The sequence below is a fragment of the Rhinolophus ferrumequinum genome, chromosome 8 (genome assembly GCF_004115265.2).
Source record: "Rhinolophus ferrumequinum isolate MPI-CBG mRhiFer1 chromosome 8, mRhiFer1_v1.p, whole genome shotgun sequence".
Lineage (NCBI taxonomy): Eukaryota > Metazoa > Chordata > Mammalia > Chiroptera > Rhinolophidae > Rhinolophus > Rhinolophus ferrumequinum.
In genome coordinates, this window is record NC_046291.1 from 72,777,005 (window position 1) to 72,799,523 (window position 22,519).

Consider the following 22,519-nt stretch of genomic DNA (forward strand, 5'->3'; position numbering starts at 1 on the left):
GTTGGTTTGAGTGCAATTTATATTTGCACAATGACGAAATCATCTAATGACACATCTCTCACAATACATCCCTGTCATTAAGCGACTCATGATTATATTTGTCTTCTATGTCTGTCTTATTTCACATAGAATAATATGCTCCAGGTTTATTCATTTTATCACAAGTGACAGGATTTCCTTTTTTTCTTTATAGCTGAATAATATCACATTATGTGTGTGTGTGCATGCGTGTGTCTGTGTGTGTGTGTAGGGGGGTGTATCTCACATTTTCTTTATTCGTCTGTCAGTAGATACTTAAGTTGTTTCTATGTCTTGGCTATTATGAACAACACTGTAATGAAAATAGGAGTGCAGATATCGCTTCAAAATACCGACTTCATTTCCTTTGGATATATACCCAGAAGTAGAATTTCTGGATCATATAGTATTTCTATTTTTAATTTATTGAGGAACTTCCATACTGTTTTCCACAATGACTCTACTGATTTACATTTCACCAAGAGTGCACAAGGGTTCCTTTTTTTCTACATCCTTGCCAACATTTGTTATCTCCTGACTTTTTGATAATGGCCGTCCTAACAAGTTTGAGGTGATATCTCAGTGTGGTTTTGATTTGCATTTCCTTGATGACTAGTGATGTTGACCATCTTTTCATATATCTGTTGACCATTTGTATATCTTCTTTGAAAAAGTGTCTGTGTATATATACATCTTTTTTATCTAATCATCTATCAAAGGACACTTTGGTTGTTTCCATGTCTGGGCCACCTTAAATAAAGCTGCAATGAACATTGGAGAACATATATCTTTACAGATAAATATTTTCAAATTTTTTTGGTAAATATCCAGGAGAGGAATTGCTGGGTCATATGATAATTCTACTCTTAATTTTTTGAATATACACAATGGAATATTATTCTGCCATAAGAAAAGTTGAAATAATGCCATTTGTGACAAGGTGGATTGATTTTGATGCTAAGTGAAATGAGTCACACAAAAAAAGTTGAAAACCACATGATATTTCACTGATATGTGGGATATAAAACTGAAAGCAATAAAGGAACAAGATAAACAAAGAAACAAAAACTCATAGACACAGACAATAGTTTAGTCGTTAACAGGGCTAAGGGAGAGTGGGGGTGGTAGATGAGGGTAAATGAGGTCAAATATATGGTGATGGAAGGAAAACTGACTCTGGGTGGTGAACACACAATGTGATATATAGATGATGTATTACAGAATTGTACACTTGAAACCTATGTAAGTTTACTGACCGTTGTCACCCTAATAAACTTTAATTAAAAAAGAAAAGAAAAGAAAAGTGTCTGTTTAGGTCCTTCGCAATTTTTTTAAATCGGATGCTACTGCTTTATAGAAGTTTTTTGTGTATTTTATATGTTAAACTTTTATCAACTATTTGGTTTCCAAATATTTTCCCCTATTCCTAGGTTGCATTTTCATATTGTGGAGTATTTCTTTTGCTGTACAGAAGCTTTTTAGTTTGATATAGTTCACTTCTTGATTTTTGTTTTTTGTTGTTGTTGCCTGTGCTTTTGGTTTTATATTAAAAAAATCATTGCCAAAACCAGTGTCAAGGAGATTTTTCTCTTAAGTTTTCTTCTAGGAGTTTTATGTTTCACATCCTACATTAAACTCTTTAATTCATTTTGAGTTAATTTTTGTAATTGGTGTAAGATAGGATCCAGTTTCATTCTTCTATATGTGGGTATTCAGTTTTCTCAACACAATTGATTGAATAGACTATTATTTACCAATTGTGTATTTTTGTGCCCTTGTCAAAGATTAGTTGACCTTCTATGCATGGATTTATTTGGGGGCTTATTATTCTTTTCTATTTGTCTATGTATTTTTTATGTGAGTACCGTGCTGTTTTGATTACTATAGTTTATAATATAGTTTGAAATCAGGAAGTGTGATGCCTCCAACTTTGTTGTTTCTCAAAATTGTTTTGGCCAATGGTCGTTAGTGGTTCCACATGAATTTTAGGAATTTTTTTTCTATTTCTGTGAAAGTCATTGAAATTTTCAAAGGGTTTACAACGATATTGTAGATTGCTTTGGACAGTATAGACATTTTAGCAGCATTAAATCTTCTAAAACATGAGTATGGTATATCTTTCCATTTATTTGTATTGTATTCAGTTTCTTTCATCAGTGTCTGGTAGTTTCCAGGGTACAGATATTTTACTGCCCTGGTTAAATTTATTCCTAAATAATTTATCTTTTGTTGCTACTGTAAATAGGATTACTTTCTTAATTTCTTTTTCAAATAGTGTGTTGTTAGTATATAGGAACACAAATGATTTTTGTATACTGATGTTTTTCTTTATTTTTTCTGCAACTTGACTGAATTCATTTTTTAGTTTTATAGTTGTGCATGTGCGTGTGTGTGTGCATGTATGTGTGTAGTCATTAGGATTTTCTATATATAAGATTATGTCATCTGCACACAGAAACAATTCACACTCTTCCTTTATGATTTGAATGTCATTGATTGATTGATTGCCTGATTTCTGTGGCTAGGTCTTTATGTTGAATAGAAGTGGTGAGAGTGGGCCCCTTGTCTTATTCCTGATCTGAGAAGAAAATCTTTCAGCTTTTCACTGTTGAGTATGATCTTAGCTGCGTGCTTGTCATATATAGCCTTTATTATGTTTAGGCACATTCCTTCTATACTTAATTTATTAAGAGTTTTTATCATGAAACGATGTTGAATTTGATTAGTGTTTCTGCATCTATTGAAATGGTCATATAATTTTTATCCTTCATTCTGTTAACGTTTTCACACATAAATGAAAGTAATAAGAATAGTACAATGAACCCACATTTACGCATCATCCAGATTCAGCATTTATCAAGATTTTACATCGTTTGCCTCATCAGTCTTTTGTTTCCCTTTGTTGTCGTATTTTAAAATTAATGCCCGAGTGGAGTCATTTTATCTGTACATATGTTAGTATGTTTTTCTAAAAGTAATACAAACATTTTATATAGCTGTAAAGCCAACAAAAATTTAAAATAAATCTTTAGTATCACCTAATAGTACATGATTGAATTGCTCTAGGTATCTCAAGCATGTCTTTTTACAGCTAGTTTCTTTGAGTTATAATCTGAACAAGAGCCACACATTACTTTTGGTTGTTTGTTCTCTTAAATCTATTTTAATCTATAACAATCACCCTTCCTTATTTTATCCTGCTATTGATGGCTTATAGAGGAGTTCTTCTGTAGAATATTTTACATTCTGGATTTGCCTGTTTATTTACTTGGTGTCATTTAACTTTTTTTTTTTTTGGTTTTAGTGTACACTATAAGTGTAAGTTAATGGTATTAGGGATAGACATTTGAGCTCCAGGTTCACCTATTTAAGGCTGATTTTCCTATAGTAAAGTTCCCCACCAACTTTTCATCTAATTTTTTATTTGTTGATATTCATTAACTAAATTAATTATTTATTAAGGTTGCAAAGTATTGATTTCATAAATCTATAATTTCTTCCACATGTGTTAGCTAGAATTCTTGGATTAAATCTTCCCATTTTCAACTATAATTACGAGTTAATTTGAAATAGAGTTTATAAAAGGAAAGTTGAGTTAAATATTCAATGATTTCTTTATTAGCTATTTTTGAGATCAGGAATTAGAACCATAGATACCTCCAATTCTTATTTCCATTATCACATAATGGTATCAATTATTTTGAAATTAATAATAATAATATTTACAGTTAGACTAAAGTTTAAGATTTTTTCATAGTTCTATTTTTGTTTAAGACCTATATTCCTCTAAGCATGTACAGTCAAAATACTATGCTATAAAGTCACTTGAAATAATTCTTCTTTCTGATATAGGATTGAATTTATTCCCATCTTTAAAATAGTTTTAAATATTTTTTCTTTTCATATAATTTTATTCTTGAAAATGTAAAATATGCTATGTTTCCACTGTTAAGACTATTCAGCTAGTTATATTCAAAGAAGTCTCACTTCTATTCCTGTCTCCATTAACTCGTTCTCTTTCTTTCTTTGGAATAATCATCCATAATCAATTTTAGTTTATCTTTCCAGTATATTCAAATATAGATGCATTTTTTTAATATTCTTTTCCTTTTTACAAAGAATTGAACATTCCATTCATGTTATTCTGAAGTTTGCCTTTTATAATATATCCTGATAGTCACTCCATTTGACGGTGGTTCTTAAATGGAAATCCTCCCCAGGTGGGGCCAGGGTTAACAATGTTTAAGACATTTTGAGGTGTCACAACTTGGGTGGGGGAGCTGTTATTGGCATCTGGTGGATACAGGCCAAAGATGATGCTAAACATCTTACAATGCGTAGGAAAGCCAACCACAAGAAAGAAATGTCTAGTCCAAAAATGTCAGTTATGCCAAGACATGCAATTGTCTTGGTAAATCTTGTTGTATAGTGACCTCCTTAATATCCTTGTCTGCTAATTTAGAATATCTGTATCACCTTGAGGTCACTTTTTACTAACTAAAATTTTTAAAACTATATTCTGAACAGTGTGGATATTATGAAATAGTGAGTCTGAAAGACCTTCTGTTTCTTTAATAGGAGTTGAATTTTCTTCTAACAGTTGTATAAATTATTTCCTGACTCTATTGATCCTGTCAAGTTTAGTTTAAGACTGTGTTAGAATTTATCTGTATAATTTTTGTCCTTAGTTCTATAACATGACCCTTAATCTAGATTGTAATTCTTACTTCTGAGTTATTACTTTTCTGGATCTCAATGGTGAATTTTCTTGGTAACCTCTGTACTCTGCCTGCCCCAGAGCTCTACTGTGTTCCAGCATTGCACATGCTCTGATATGTCTCTTCAGCTTTTTGTATCCCAGTTAGTATGAAAAAATTCATCCTGATTTGCCCAGGAATGTCCCAGTTTTAAAACTGAAAGCCCCATGTCTTGGGAACTCCCTCAGCCCCCCAAAACTGAAATGATTGGCTACTCTGTTCCTAGGGACTGCTCTCTGCTAAACTCACAGAGATTGTATTATACAGCCCTCAACCAGGGACACCCCAGTGCAGATTTCTAGGGCAGGTCTACATAGCTCCCTGTCTCTGGTATCCTACACTAAAAATTCTAGAAACCTCAACAACCCCAAACTCATTAATTTATAACTACAAATTTTGCAAAACTAGGCAATCAATTTTTAAGTACAAATTTGAGAATCACCCTCAAATAGGAAAAAAGAAAATAGCTCAAATAGGAAAATAGGAAAACAAAACAAAACAAAATTAAAAAGAAGAAACAACCAAAATAAATCTTTTGCCAGACACAGAATTGTAGATTGCAGGGTTTTGCTGTTGTTTTTGTTGTTGTTGTTGTTGTTTTCCTTTCAATACTTTCTGTATTTCACTCCACTCTCTTCTTGCTGGCCTGGTTTGTGAAGAGAAATCCGATGCAATTCTTACCCTTTTTCCTCTATAGGTCAGGTGATTTTTTTCCCCTCACTGTGGCTTCATCCAAGATTTTTTATTTGTCTTTGGTTTTCTTTAATTTGAATGTGAAATGCTTAGGTATTTATATTTTGGTATTTAACCTGCTTGATGTTCTCTGAACTTCCCAGGTTGGTTTATAGTCCATTGATAATTTTGTAAAATTTACAGCCCATGAATAATGGAAAATTTGAAAAAGACCCATCCTAATACAGCCTAAAATCAAGCTTAAGAAGTAATTTTTATTATTACTTTAGCTATTTCTTTTACTCTTTCTCTATTCTACTCTATCTTTATTCTTTTTAAGGTTTTCACATTATGTATGTTACACTGTCCCAAAATTATTGGGTATTTTTTCCATTAATTTTTTTCTCCACATTTTAGTTTGAAAAATTTCTATTTACATATCTGCAAGCTTCCTGATTCTTTTCTTGTCTGTGTCCAGTTTACTGCTGAGCTCATCAAATCCAGTCTTTATTTTTGTTACAAATATTATTATTTTTTTTCCTGGCATTTCTTTTTGATTCTTTCTTGGAGTTTACCTTTTTTTGCTTACATTGTCTATCAGTTTTTGTATGTTATTTACTTTTTCTTTTAGAACCCTTAGCACATTCACCATAGTTATTTTAAATTTTGGATGTGATATTTCCAAAATTTCTGCCATATGTCTGTCGTATTCTGTTGTTTACTTTGTCCTTTCAGACTTCTCTGCCTCTTTCTCTCTCTCTCATTTTATCTTGCCTTTTAGCACACATTGTAATTTTTGGTTGGAAGTTGGACATGATACATTGGGTAATAAGAGTGGTGGTAAATAGACCTTCAGTTTTATGTTTGTCTGGATGGGAAAATGGCTAGAGGTAACGAGTTGGGTATTTTTCTTCCTGCAGGTTGGTTAATAATTTCCTTTGAGGATAGGCAGAAGACAGAATTCTCTGGAAATATCTGCAAATTGTCACTTCCCTCTCCCCCCACTTCTTGCTAAAATTATCAAAGATTTTCTCACATCTTTATGGTGACAACTTGGTGGTGGTTCAGGAGGTAAGTCTCAAAAAAACACAAAACAAAACAAAAAACTCACCCCCTTAAAACAACTTGCCCGTTAGGAGTGCACGCTCGATTTGAAGCAGTTGATTACCGTTTATGCTTTCCTATGAGACTCTGGCTCTAGCAAGTTTTCATCCTGTTAAGCTATTGCTTGTATTCACTTGCCTCTCCGGTTTGTAGGGCATGCACTTGCCCTGTTTCCCTATGGCCAGTTGCCCTATGGGCATCCACTTTCCCTATGGCCAGCTGTCTGTTAAATCTAAGTTACTGATTTTCACTTTGTTTAGTTTTTTTCGTATTGTGAGGATGGTAGTGACATCTTCCAATATCTTGCAATGTCAGAGACTGGCCGTGACTTTCTTTACTTTTCAGGCTGGATTTTAGGCTGGATTAGGATGGGTCTTTTTCAAATTTGCCTTTTTTCTTAGGATGTGGTCTTATCTTCAAGACACAGTCTTTGTGGAATTTCAACTGAAAGCCTGGATTGTTCTCCAAAGACTCTTTACTCTGACTGGAACTGAATCCTAGTGTCTCCTCAGTACTATGTATCTCTGAAATCTCTGCTCATCTCTTCAGTCTTTTATCTTCTTTAATCTACAGTCTAGGTTCCTTAGAATCTTGGCTTGAATCTCTTAGAAGTTGATTAAGGACTGGAGTGTAATTTTTACACAGATAGCCCTTTAGCTTTCTTGAACACCGATTTTTGTTTCCACCCTAGTAAGACTGCCGCTCTCTATTTGGGATTTTTTTCCTTGCAGACTAGTTTCTAAAATACATTTAGGGAGAAAACCAAGGTAGCTGTAATGAGGCTTACTTCATGTGCTTTCTTTCTTCCAAACAATGAAGCTACATGTTGATTGTTTTCTCATGCATTAAATCAGTTGTTTTATATGTTTTGTGAAACTTTATTTTATTAATGGTGATATTAAGCAAGGGGTAGGAAGTCCAATACCAGATACTCTGTATTTGCCAACCACCTTTGTACTTGAGTCGTAGTTTGCCTAAATATAGAATCTAGGACAGATAGCTTATCCCTTTGGTACTCTGAAGATATAACTTCTAGTAGATTATGATTATGAAGCCTGGGTTTATCATAGTTACTATGTAATTTATGAAACTGATGAAGAATTATCATTTAACTTGCTTTCCTCAGTTTATTTTTTAACCAAATAATGGCTGTACAAATACTTGACATGTTCACGTGTAAATGAGCAATATTGGATATGTTATTTAAAAAAGGCATTGAGACCATCTCTATTGATGTAATGAACCATGACTCAAAATATTTAGTATTCTACTCTCTTTGAAAAATTTTCTTTCAACTTCTTATTTTGGAAATTTCTTTAACAAGTTTTCACTTTCCCAGTTTGGACTTTTCAAAATGCAAAATTATTGCAAAGGTATTCTTTTTAACAATAATAGCGACCATTTATTAAAGAGTTACTCTGTAGAAGACACCAATCCAAACAGTAATACAATTAATTTATAGACATTCATTTATAACCGTGCTATGGTCTGAAATTTGTGCCCCACAATTCGTATGTTGAAGTAGTAACCTTACCTAGTACCTCAGAATGTGAGTGTATGTAGACATAAGGTCTTTAAAGAGATAAGTCAGCTAGAAGGGGGACTTTGGAGTTTGCCTTAATTTGACTAGTTTCCTTATAAAAGAGGAAATGTAGACACAAACATATACAGAGGGAAGACGGTGTAAAGACAGGGAGATGACAGTCATCCACTAGTTAAGGAGAGAAGCTTGGAACAGATTCTTCCCTTCAGACCCTCCAAATGAACCAACTTTGCCCAAACTTTTTTTTTAATATATAATTTTTTATCTTTAAATTACAGTTGACATGCAATATTATATTAGTTTCAGTTGTACAACATACTGATTAGCCATTTATATAACTTACAAAGTGATCACCCCAATAAATCTAGTACCCATCCCACACCATACATGGTTATTACAAGATTGACTATATTCCCTATGCTGTACTTTACATGCCCTTTTTATAACTACCAATTTGTTCTTCTTAATCCCTTTCCCTTTTTGACCTATCCTTCCAATGCCTGGTCCATCTGGCAACCATCAAAATGTTCCCTGTCTATGGGTTTATTTCTGTTTTGGTATTTTAGGTTCCACCTATAAGTGAATTCATATGATATTTGTCTTTTTCTATCTGACTTATTTCACTCAGCAAATACCCTCTAGGTCCATCCATGTTGTTGCAGATGACAAGATTTCATTTTTTTTTTATTTTTATGCCTGAATAATATTCCATTGTATATATGTACCATCTCTTCTTTATCCATTCATTTATTGATGGACACTTAGTTGCTTCCATATCTTGGCTATTGCAAATAATGCTGCAATGAACATATTAATGCATATGTTTTTTCAAATTAATGTTCTAAGTTTCTTCTGGTAATTACCCAGAAGTGGAATTACTGGGTCCTGCTGTTTTTGTTTTTTTGTTGTAGCCTTTGTTGTAAAGTCTATTTTGTCTGGTATAAGTATTGCTGCTTCAGATTTTCTTGTTTGTTTCCATGTTCATGAAATATCTTTTTCCATCTTTTTACTTTTTAATCTGTGTTTGTCTTTTGATCTGAAATGAGTCTCTTGTAGGCACCATATGTAAAGGTCTTGTTTTCTTATCCATTCAGCTACCGTACGTCTTTTGATTGAACATTTAGCCAGTTTACACTTAAAACAGTTGTTGATAGATATGTAGTTATTGTCACTTTATTATTCATATTTTTTAATCTTCCCCCCACTTCTTCTTCTTCTGAAAAAAGTCCCTTTAACGTTTCTTTTTTTTTAATTTTATTTTTCTATTAGATACAGGTGTACAAAGAAAGGTAATAGTTAGACATTTAAATCCCTCATAAAGTGATAACCCACCTCCGAAGCTACTACCCCTTATATATCTTATATAGCTGTTACAATGCCATCGACTATCTTCCCTATGTTGTACTCCACATCCCGTGACTATATATCCCTATATATTTAGTTATAGTTGACATTCAATATTATTCTACTTCAGCTCTTTAGGTGTATAACACATTGGTCAGGCATCTATACAGTCTATGATGTAATCCCCCTGATGAGTCTAGTGCCCATCTGGCACCTTACATGACCTTTACAACATTGTTGATTATATGCCGCATGCTGTATTAACTATCAATTTGTATTTCTTAATGCCTTCACCTTTTTCACCCTGCCCCCAACCCCATTCCCATCTATCACCCTGATAGATCTAGTACCTGTCTGGCACCATACCCTAGTTTTTACAATATTATTGATTATATTCCTTATGCTATACCGTACATCCCCACGACTGCTGTGTAACAACCAATTTGTACTTCTTAATCCCTTCCCCTTTCACCCATTCTTAACCTCCCTCCCATCTTAAAATTGTCCCTCTAAGATTCCTTGTAATACTGGTTTTGTGGTGATTAACTCCTTCATCGTTTTGTTGTCTGGGAAGCTCCTTTTCTGTCCTTCAATTCTAAATGACAGCCTTGCTGGGTAGAACAATCTTGGTTGAAGGTCCTTGCTTTTCACTACTTTGAATGTTTTGTGCCAGTCCCTTCTGGCCTGCCAATTTCTGTCGAGAAATCAGCGGGCAGCCTTATGGGGACTCCCTTGTATGTAACTAACTGCTTTTCTCTTGCTGCTTTTAAGATTCTCTCTTTGTATTTAATCTTTGGCATTTTAATTATGATGTGTCTTGGTGTTGGCCTCTTTGAGTTTATCTTGTTTGGGACTCTTTGTGTTTCCTGGGATTGGATATTCATTTCCTTCACCTGGTTAGGGAAGTTTTCTGACATTATTTCTTCAAATATGTTTTCAATTCCTTGCACTCTCTCTTCTTCTGATACCCCTATAATGCAAATATTGGTACGCTTGATATTGTCCTGGAGGCCCCTTAAACTCTCCTCAATTTTCTGGATTCTTTTTTTTTTTTTTTTTTTTTTGCTGTTCTGGTTTGGGTGTTTTCTGCTACCTTATATTCTACATTGCCGGTTGGATCCTCCGCTTCATCTAATCTACTGTTGATTCCCCGTAACATATTATTTCCTTTATTTTATCCTTCACTTTTGATTGTTTCTATCTCCATTTTTATGCTTCCTATCTCTTTGTTGAAGTTCTCCCTGAGATCACTGAGCATCCTTATAACCAGTGTTTGGAACTCTGCATCTGATAGATTGCTTATCTCTCCTCACTTAGTTCTTTTTCTGGAGCTTTGTTCTGTTCTTTTATTTGGGACATGTTTCTTTGTCTCCCTGTGTTTGTTTCTATGTATTAGGTAGGGCTGCTATGTCTTCCAGTCTTAGTAGAGTGGCCTTATATAGTCGGTGTGCTGTGGGGTTCCGTGGCGCAGTCTTTCTGGTCACCTGAGCCAGACCTGCATTTGTGTGGGTTGTGTGCTCTCCTCTTGTGGTTGAACCTTGTTTGATAATTGCACATCAGTGTGAGGGACTGACCCTTGGGCTCACTGGTTGTGAAGATTGGCCTTGACTAGAGTGGAAGGATTGTTGTGCAGGGGCTGATCCTACAGAGCAGGATCTGCCTCAGCAGGGCTCTGGTGCCTGCCCAATCCTCCCCTTGGGTGTGTTGTATTTAGAGATGGCTAAGTGATGCTCCAGCTCATTTTGAAGCTGGCCGCTGGGGGCACCAGCCCCAGGATCACCTTGGAGAGGATCCGCTCTAGGTCTACTTGAGCCACAACCTGTGTCCCTCTTCTAGGGGATAGGAAGGGGACCCCCACAGCCAAAATAGCCGTCTCAATCTTTAATAGTCACACATGGGTGTGGGACCAGCCTGTTCAGCGTCTCTGACATTCCTACCAGTCTGAAGTTGGCTTCTTCTGCACGTTCTTAATTGAAACACTTCAGTTCAGCTTGATTTTAGGCAATTCTCAATAATGGTTGTTTTGTAGATTAGCTGTAACTTTGATGTGGTTGTGAGAGAAGGTAAACACAGTGTTTACCTACTGCACCGTCTTTGTCGTTCCCCCTGTTTAACATTTCTTCTAATGTTGGTTTGGTGGTGATAAACTTTTTCAGTTTTTTATTGTCTGGGAAGCTCTTTATCTGTCATTCGATTCTAAATGATAGCCTTGCTGGGTAGAGTAATCTTGGTTGTAAGTCCTCACTTTTCACCACTTTGAATATTTTGTGCCAGTCCCTTCTGGCCTGCAAAGTTTCTGTTGAGAAAGCAGCTGATAGTTTTATGTAAGCCCCCTTGTAGGTAACTGCTTTTCTCCTGTTGCTTTTAAGATTCTTTCTATGTGTTTAACCTTTGGCATTTTAATTATGATATGTCTTTGTGTGGGCCTCTTTGGGTTCATCTTGTTTGAGATTCTGCACTTCCTGGCTTTGTATGTATTTTCCTTTGCCAGGTTAGGGAAGTTTTCTGTCATTATTTCTTCAAATAAGTTTTCAGTTCCTTGCTCTCTCTCTTCTCCTTCTGGTACCTCTGTGAGGCAAATGTTGGTATGCTTGGTGTTGTCCTAGAGCAGGGGTGTCAAAACTGAGGCCCACGGGCCAACTGCAGCCAGCGATCCATTTTTAATTGGCCCACAGCAAATTCCAAAAATATATTTAGTTTACTTAAATAAGCCAGGTGAGGCAATACGTGCTTCACCTCGAGTGAGCGGCCCGGCTGTTTGTGTATTTTACCGCATAGGGCCCTTGGTGAAAAACGTTGAGAAAAGTTTGGACACCCCGTCCTAGAGGCTCCTTAAACTATCCTCTTTTTTTTTTTTCTTTTTTGATTCTCATTCTTTTTTTTCTGTTCTGATTGGGTGTTTTCTGCTACCTTTTCATCAAAATTGCTGATTCGATCCTCTGCTTCATCTAATCCAATGTTGATTTCCTCTAATGTATTCTTCATTTCAGTTATTTCATTCTCCATTTCTGACTGGTTCCTTTTTATGTTTTCTTATGTCCATTTTTATGTTTCCTATCTCTTTGTTGAAGTTCTCACTGAGATCACTGGATGTCCTTAAACTGGTGTTTTAAACTCTGTGCTTGGTAGATTGCTTGTCTCCATTTTGTTTAGCTCTTTTTCTGGAATTTTGTTCTGTTTTTTTCATTTGGAACATGTTTTTTTGATTCCCCATTTTGGCTGCCTCCCTATTTTTTTTTTTTTCCTATGCATTAGGTAGGGCTTCTATGTTTCCGAATCTTAATGGGGTGATCTTATGTCTTATGTAGGAAATGTCTTGTGGGGCCCAATGGCACAGTCTTCCTGGTCACCTGAGCTGAGTGTGCCAAGTTTGTCACATGAATTGGTTGTGTCTGCTCTCCTGTTGTAGTTTAGCCTTGGTTACTCTTTGTACATCACTGGGAAGGATTGGCCCTCAGGCTTATTGGTTGTGAGGAATGGCTGGGACTACAGTGGAGGAGCTGTTGTACAGGGGCTGACCCTATGGAGCAAGATTTGCCTTAGCAGGATTCTGGTACCTGCCCAGTCTGGCCTTTGGGTGCGCTGTATGTGAAAGTGGTTGTGTGGTGCTCGGGTGTGTTAGGAAGCTGGGCCAGTGTGTTGGTTCTGGGGCCTTATGCGAGCGGCTCTGTTGAAGGCCAAGGTTGGGGCTCTGTTGAAGGCTGGGGAGGCTTGTCTGGGGCTGGAGCCTCTCAATCCTCAGGGTATCCCTCCCAACTTTTCTGCCATGTGTGGATATGGGAACAGCCCCATTTAGCATCTCTACCCTTCCTACCAGTCTACGTGTGGCATTTTCTGTATATACTTATTTATAGGACTTCTGTTCAGATAGACTTCTTGTGATTATCAATGATTGTTGTTCTGTAGTTTAGTTGTAATTTTGATGTGGTCTTGAGAGGAGACAAACACAGTGTTTACCTACTCTGCCATCTTAACCAGAAACAAAACAACTGCAAAAATCTTAATCTCAGACTTCTGATCTCCTAAACTGGGAGAAAATAAATTGTTTTAACTTACCCAGACTGTGATATGTTGTTACAGCAGCCATAAAAAATTAATACTAGGATTTTAGTGAAAACTAAAAGAAGAAGAAAAAGAAATTACATTTTTATGTAATTGGAATATGCTAAAATTTATTTGTGTATTACTATATAGAGTTCTATGCACAAAATTATGTTTATTGTGATTTATAGGAGTTTATCTTTTTCAAAAACAATTTTTTACTGGATATGGTTAGTCCCTACAATGTGACTTGGGGCTATAGCTACCAAGTATGATATACTTCTACTTTATTTGATTTTATCATCATAATAAGCCCATAAGATGTATGTTATTATTTCTATTTTACAAATGAGAGCATAGGTTCAGAGAAGTTGACTTATTGTCCTTAGTGATAGAGTAGGTAAGTGCAGAAGCTCATTTTCAACCCAAATATTATTCCCTAATACAAGGCTAAATCTCTTAACTACTATGTTCTACTGAATTTTTTGCTCCCTTTTGCTTTCATAGCCAAATTCTTTAGAAATTACCTCTTCTTTTCTTCTCCACCCCACCACTATTTTCTCTATAATTTATAATTTAAAACCCATTCTTTTTATACATTTTTAGATAATCAGCATATTTTTCTAGACAATTTAACATCTTTCTCTTTAGATTTTATCACATTTTGTCTTTCTTTGCTATTTGATTGTTAATTGCAACTTCTTAAAATTTTTTATGTTGTTTATATTATTTTGAATATCCCCCATTCTCTTGCTTATTATTAATGGCCCCTTTACTTTTATCATTGCAAAGGTGATTTAAAAGGAAATCACCTTTTAAATGATTCAAACATTACTTTTGGAAAGACTTCAAAACTGAGTTCTCAGTCTACTCTATTCTTCCTCTGAGATCATTCCCAAAGAAAGCTCTTCTTACTTCAGTAGTAATACTCTACCTTTTCCTTTAAATATCATACATCTTCCAGAACCCTCCACTTATCTGTATTCTTAATTTCTTATTGTCTGTGAAACAAAGTATCTTGGCTTTCTCTTTCTTATATCAAATACAATATAGTTTTTAAACCAATTTTTGTGATAAACACAGTCATTTTCTAGGTATTTTTGATTTTATTGTCATCGTTATTTCTGTACCACATTCTTTATACAAATAGTCAGTCATACAATATTGGTATAGCATCCACTATATATTAAGGTCTCTTCTCAGCCTTGGAAATGCACTGGTGAGTTAGAGATTGGAACTTCTTGGAGGAGGATAAAATAAAAAGCGTACTCCCCACCCTGAGTTGATGAATTACCGAATAAAACAAAATAAAACAAAAAGTTCCACCCTGGCAAAGGCTTAACATATGTATCTCAACATCTCCACTTGCCACTTGTCAGATGGGTGACATTTTACAGAGCACAACATTCATAATCTGAGATGTCATTCTTATAGACTAGTAGACTTTTTCTGTCTGGCTCACCATTCAGTCAGTTACCTAATCTTTATTCTTGCCTTTCCTGTTTAATTTGCCTTTTGTTACCTGCATTAGTATTCTAGCCTTTGTTCTGTCTAGTTTATCCTATCCACTTCTGAGACTATTCTGAGAAACAGTACTTTTCTAAACATTTCCTATTTTCTATCTAATCAAACATGAAGTTGTCTGTCTGATCCCATCTTAACTATTAAAACTCATTTTCCTGTCCTTAATTCTGAACTGCTTTGAGAATGATCTTCATTCCTCACTAGAGATATTCTCTTTCTAACCCCGTGTATATTTTTATGCTTTTTCTCCATCTAGATGTTCTACACTGCATTTTCCTGGAATGCTTCAACTTGCCTTGCCATCAGCCACGTCAATTCAAGCCTGCATTTCCTTCAAATGTAGGACTCACTCTTTACAAATAAAGGCAACCCTCTTCCCCCTGCTAATTTTTTCCCCACTTAATAATACATTCTTTATCAGATGAGATATTTACCTAGAATTGTTTTAGATGTATAAGTTTTATTTTCTAGATTTAAAGAACTTGGAAGACATAGGGTGCATCTTGTTCTTATATGGTTCCACTATTTCCGAGCTCAGAAATTTGTAAGATGCATAGCATGCACTAAATAAATTCCTCCATTCTGTTTAACTTTTACACGTCATAAAATGCATACTCCACAGTTTTCTCATCTACAAATAAAGAAAATAGTCTTAAAATCTCAAAAATTTGATCCAACTAAAAGCTTAGTGAAAATAATGGCTATTTAGGCCTTAGTGTCTGCCTCTTTCTCTTCATATTAAAGTTGGGCTTAAGGGAGGGTAAGAAACCTCCTTAAACATTGGGGCCTTAATGTCTTTAATCCTAGAATAAAGATAATAGCTGGCAATTGGAGGGAGAACATGAAAAGGTAAGGGAGTATCAGACCATTAAAATGTTATGCTACCTTCTTTATTTCTGGTCTTGTCCCTGCATTTCTGTTTTGAGGCTGTCTTTGAAACCTTCCTCCATGCTCACCAAAACTACCTTACTGCACCAAATTTATAGGTGTAACTGAATATCCTCATACAAAAATGAGTCAAGGCCAATTAACTACCCATGATGTTGCAAGTGTGGATTGAAGCTCACTTTTGACTAAGGAGAATCGAGTAGGTGATGTGGGTTTATAGCTTGTCCCTATCTACTATATTTAGAGCCTGCTAATATGCATCTTGGTAATCCTGAGGAAAATGAGGGAGAAATCATGACCACAGAAACAGTACACATTCCAGTCTTCAGTTTTCTTAGGCTCTATTACCTTTTACTATCCTCAGTATGCAAATGCTGCACAGACTCTTATCACTATAAAATAAACACTGAACTCCTAAGACTATGGGATAAAGCACAGCACAGTCTGATTCATGAATACTTGGAGAAATATTCAACAACAAACCAACTTAAATTTTTGTATTAGAGATTTACAAAGCTTAATAAATAATCACAAAGTTCCTCATAGCTACAAATTGTCATATTGATAAAATGACAAGGACGGTAGAGGTAATGATGATAAGCATTAATTAATCAAGCTGATTTTTAACTTAATCAGAGCTCTGTTATTTTTAATTACCACTAGAGATAAAATGATCACATCTTTTATTGTGTACTCTTGAATTAGCTAAGAGGTAAAGTTGCATGATATGAAAATTAGTTTATCTCTAGTTTCATAGGGCTGCTGGAACAAACTTCTACAAACTGGGTGACTTTAAAATGCTTTGGTGTTAGAGATAAGTGAAACAGTAGTTTAAAGAACAGTATGACACTGGAGAAATAGACAGCATGCAGCATATTTGAACTTTCTTTACTTTTATTCAAATATCAATAATAGGAAAATAAGGCAATCAAATTTTTAGACAGTTTCTCAGTGTGCCTTGTTTTTTTTTTTTGTTTATTGGTAGATGAAGCAACTGCTTCCTTTAAGATGAAAATGAATTGCACTTTGAAATATTAATTTTAAAAGAAAATCATCTAGAATCTATGTTTCTATATTACTCTTAGTAACTCCCAAAAGTTTATTTCACTAATATTGCTTCTTATTTGATATCCTATTTAGTAATAGTTAAGATAAACACTAAATGTTAATATAAGCATTTATAGCATATAATATAAATTATTTTATGTGTATCAGTCTGCTATTCCATGCAACTAGAAACTTCTTTAAGAAAGATGCCTTGTCTTTTATGTCCGTGGAAATCTCTCTGTGACACTTAGCAATGCTGAGAGTAAATATCTACTCAGGAAAGCAATAATTTGTTTTTAGTGATTTTTAATTACCATTAAAACTTCATTTAACTTATTTGTTTGGAAAAAAAAACTAAACACATTTTTAAAATATTTATTGACACTGAAAATACAACAAAAGAAATGGGCTGAGAACCCAATGTGATCTCAGCCCCATAGTATTATTTCTCTTCTTCATCAGATGAGAATAGAATTGAGAACAAATAATGATGTTCATTTTTACTGCTTAACTGATTTAACACATTGTTTCTAGGTTTGTTGTTTTTTGCGTTTAGTCTTCAAGATAAATAAAATGTCTTTGTCTAACCCTTTCTGAGAGGACAGTCTATCAATATTTAATTTGACCAGTCAGAGAGAGCATTAATGTAGCATAAAACAATTTATGAGATTAGCTTAGTCTTGGATTTCCTTATTAAATGTAGTTAAAATTTATCAACAAGAGCATTATGTGTGAGTGTTTGTTATCTTAATAATTCTAATTAACTCTTGGTAATTGCTGAGAATCTTCAACTGACTAACTATTCTATTTTTCATTGTTATAGTTTTCAACTACCAACAGAGAAATTAATAAAATAAGTCTATGGGAAATGAAACAATGCAGGCCAAACTAAGTTTTTATTCTCATTGGAGAATATAAAAATCACCAACAAATATTCTGTATATAAATATTTGAAAAGAACCTAAAGTATCAGTGAAGCTATATGACAATATGGGAATTCTTTAAAATATTACATACACTCAGATACATATACAAATATGTGTGTGTGTGTGTGCGTGCGTTTTAGAACTTTTCCTTATTATTACTAATTACTGAGATATATGATTCCAAGAGTAACATTTTCCCTGATAACAGATCTCTTTTCTCTGGTGCTTAATTTATATCAGTCTCTCAATAATGGACATGGATTGTGAAGATACAGACACTGACTGAGCTACATAAATGACTCAGATTAATTTTGTTCATTTTGTATCACAGAACAATATGGTGTTGCTCATTTACCAATTGTTCATGTCACAAAGCCAAGATTATAATTAGTTCCTAGTAATAGTTGGACTGACAGGTTTTCAAAATAAATATTTTCTAGAGATGACATCTGTGTACCCTTTATCACATTGAATGGTATGGAGTATAACAGGAAAAAAAAAGCAGCAAGAGATTATAGATGTGACTCAACAAAAAGAAAAAAGAAAAACTATTTGGTTGCCATATAATAGCCCTAGAACCATGAGTTACTGCAAATTATTAATTTAAAATAAAAACCATACTAAGCATTTTACATATATTATTTTGTAGGTATAGGATAAATTATCAATTTGTTGAGCAAAATAAAACATTGTATGTTGAAGAGTAACTGCCCCACTTTATTCTTCAGTATAGAGAGGTAGTTTAAATTGAACAACCTTATAGAATTACCAACATCTTGGAAAGACATAATTCAGAAACACAAAAGAATGTAATGCAAGAAGTAATTGGTCAACAAGTTTGCTTTTTGAACAACATTGATTTAATAAACATTATATATTGAATTAGAATTATGCTACGTAATATATGAGTTGTGATCAAAACATATGGTTAATGTTTAAATTTTAAAAAATGTTATAGTAAAAGACACATTGCCATTAATCCTCCTCAAAATACTCCCCCTCTCTTTGAACACACTTATTTTATGGTTCTTGCCACTTGCTGAAGCAGTTTTGGAAGTCCTGTTTCTTGAGTGTCTTTAGTTGCGCTGTTGTGGCTGCCTCGATATCCTGAATCATTTTGAATTTGGGGAAGAGCCAGAAGTTGCATGGTGCCAGATCCGGTGAATAAGGTAGATGAGGACACATGGTAATGTTTTTATTTGACAGAAATTGCTATACCAAAACAATGTGTGACACAGAACTTTTCTGTTTTGATCACAAAATGTGGTGCATGCTGCTGCCGAGTGCCATCCAACAGAAAGTCAGTGGTGTTCATTCAGTACAGTAAGTGGCATATTGAACCTTAGTAACAGTGTGTGACAAGTTTCAACTTGTTTAGTGTAGTAAGTCAGGTATGAGCTATGGTTGAGAGAAGGTTTGTTTTAAAGTGTGCTGTAAATCATCCTCCATCATGACAATGCTCCGTGTCACACATCATTTCTGATATACGGCAATTTCTGTCAAATAAAACTATTATGCTGTATCCTCATCCACCTTATTCATCGGATCTGGAACCATGCTACTTCTGTCTCTTCCCCAAAGTCAAAATGATTCAGGACATGGAGGCAGCCACAGCACAACCAAAGACACTCAACAAAAGAGGACTTCCAGAACTGCTTTAGAAAATGGCAAGAAATATAAGTGTGTTCGAAGCGAGGGGGAGTATTTGGAAGGGGATTAGTGGCAATGTGTCTTTTACTGTAATTTTTTGTTTAAACATTCACCATATATTTTTATCACACCTCGTTAAATAATGACTCCTTTGGAGAGTATAAAATGGGTCACAATGTGTTGAACAACAGATGTTGGAGAGAATCAAGTAATAGGCGTACACACATAAATATTGTTCAGTAGGAGTTAGGGATTTTGAGGAGACTAAGTCAAATATTCATGTTAAAATTTAAGATTAAGCACTACAAGAATACAAACACAATGCAGAACTTACAGATTAGTGGGGAGAAAGTAGCAACATTTGATTAATAAAACAGAAGCTGGGAAACATAAAAATGAAGAAGGAGACACATAGCAAGTAGAAAACAGAAAAATCAGTTGCAAATACATTCATAATAAAGGCATCACAGTAAAGATAAAAGCATTAAATGTTTTAAATGACCAGAATTTCAAGTTAAATAAAAATTGAAGCATGCCTTTAGAAAAAAACCTGGTAGCTAATCAAAACATATTTTAAAGTAAAATCAGTATTAGAAATACACTGCACAATAAGAGAGTGTGAAATGATTTCATATATACCTGCATTTAAAAACATAACTTCCAAATACATAAAAGAAAGTTGACATATAAAACAAAACAAAAAACAATTAAAAGTAGGCCACAAAACAAATCTCAACCAATATCATCTTTTTATTATTGTAAAGATGTCATTCTCTAGTTGTAATTCAATAAAATTAGAAAAAAAAAGAAAAAACAACACGTTGGAAAATTTTGAAACCTACTTCTCAATGATTTACTAATCAAATAATATATTAAGATTGATATCAGAGAATATTTAGAACATAATGGTAATAAAAATACTATCCACTAAAATTTTAGATTTGGTAAAGCACTATCTCAAGGGGCACTATCTTTGGAGTTCAAATACATGTAGTTGGAAAAAAAAGGAAAAAAAGAAAGATTGAAAAATTTTAAGTTTAGAATCCTATCCAAGAAATGAATGAAAAATAGAGACATTTCATTTGGTATCTAATACCTTTCACTCCAGCAGAAGGATCTAGAGCTACTTGGAAAAGAGGATGAATCTTAGGCTGGGGCAGGAAATACACAATATAAGCCTGTATCATTTTGCATTGCAAGAAAGTAAGGAGGTGTTTAAAACCCAAAATGTCAAAGGGACACATGAACCAACTTAAAGAACTCCAAATAGCTAATCCTGGAACAATTTGAACAAATTTGAGCAACAAAATAAGTACTGTTAAGTTATAACCCAAATACAACAAATATTCATGTGCCCAAACAGATGACATACATAAATGTTTGAATAAATAAATTAATAGAGGATAATAGACCAATCTCCTATATAGAGAAATTGCAAATAACTATGTTGACACTTCTCTCTAAGAAGGTGAAACATGACTTTTCGACTCTTAACTATGCAATGCACACAATGACTTCCATCCAAAGATTACAGAAGAGAGAGAGAGAGAGAGAGAGAGAGAGAGAGAGAGAGAGAGAGAGAGAGAGAGAGATTGAGAAAGAGAGAATGAGAATGAGAATCTTAACAGTAGAGAAACCTGATAAACTCTATCTCAGTCAGGTGATCAAGATTTTCATCATCAATAATAAGTCATGTTCCTGCTATGAATCCGTGATATTATACGATTTGAATGTCACCCTAACCTAATAATGAACACACATGTAAAACAAACCGAAATTGAAGAAAATTTTATAAAATACCTGTTAAGTATTCCTCAAAACTGCCAACATCATCAAAGCTAAGGAAAATCTGAATCACTATCACAGTATAGAAGAGCCTTAGATATCATAAGTAAGTGTAATATGGTAACCTGAATGGGATTATGGAACAGAAAACAGAAATTAGGTAAAAACTAAAGATAGCTAAATAGAGTATGGACTTCAGTTAATATTAATTTATCAAAATTGTTTCTAAAATTATGGAATCAAAATGTACCATAATGATGTACTATATTAACAATAGGTGAAATTGGGTTTTGTACTCTCTGTACCATATCTGCAACTTTTCTAGAATTCTAAAACTAAGTTCCAATTTAAAAAAGTTTATAAACAAATACAACAGGTACTGCACATCCAAAGAAAAAGTTGACAATGAAATTATAAAAAAGATAAGAACATATATACATAACTTTTTTTTTCCACCCTGCTCCTCCCCTATACATAACTTTTATGATATAAAAAATAAGTAGATGTATATGGAATGCATTTAAAAGTCTGACAGAGTCAATCTGCCAGGATCAGGGAAAAATCCCTGTGCTAAGTGTAAACATGCAATGTGACCTCTCTTACCACAGCACAGTATCAAATGTTGGTAGGAGTCACAATTCTGGCATGCAGTGGGAGCCTCTGCATCAATATCATGGAGTCCTTTACTTTAAGTCCTGTCTATGGTAGTGGCTGTGTTGCCATTCTGGCACAATAATGGCTACTGGAAACAACGGTAGCGATATAGATGATGCCCATTCATTTAGCAGATTTATACTAGTTGGTCTTATTAGAGAACATGTACAGTACAGGCATGTATGTAATACTTTTAGCAATTAAATCCATAAAAATAAATACATGGAATCAACCCAACAGTTTTCCCACAAGGTTACTTTAACTTTATTCTCTACTGTGAACTCTTCCCTAACCCATTAACTGATTCTGGGTATTCACTACCTTGTGAGACCCGTTAAGATGTTACCTTGGGAAACTGTATCCAGCTATGCAAGTTGAGCCCCTTCTTTCCCCCACAGCTACCCATTATACTCTGATATGTGCGGATGACCTTTGGTCTTCTTTGGGGATGAGGAGATCCCAGTATCATTAAACATATTGCCCTGAAAGCAGCTGAGTTCAAAGTAGAAGTGCCTAAAGGTATCAGGGTGCATGGAGGGAGAGCACAGCTCCATACCAGTAGATAA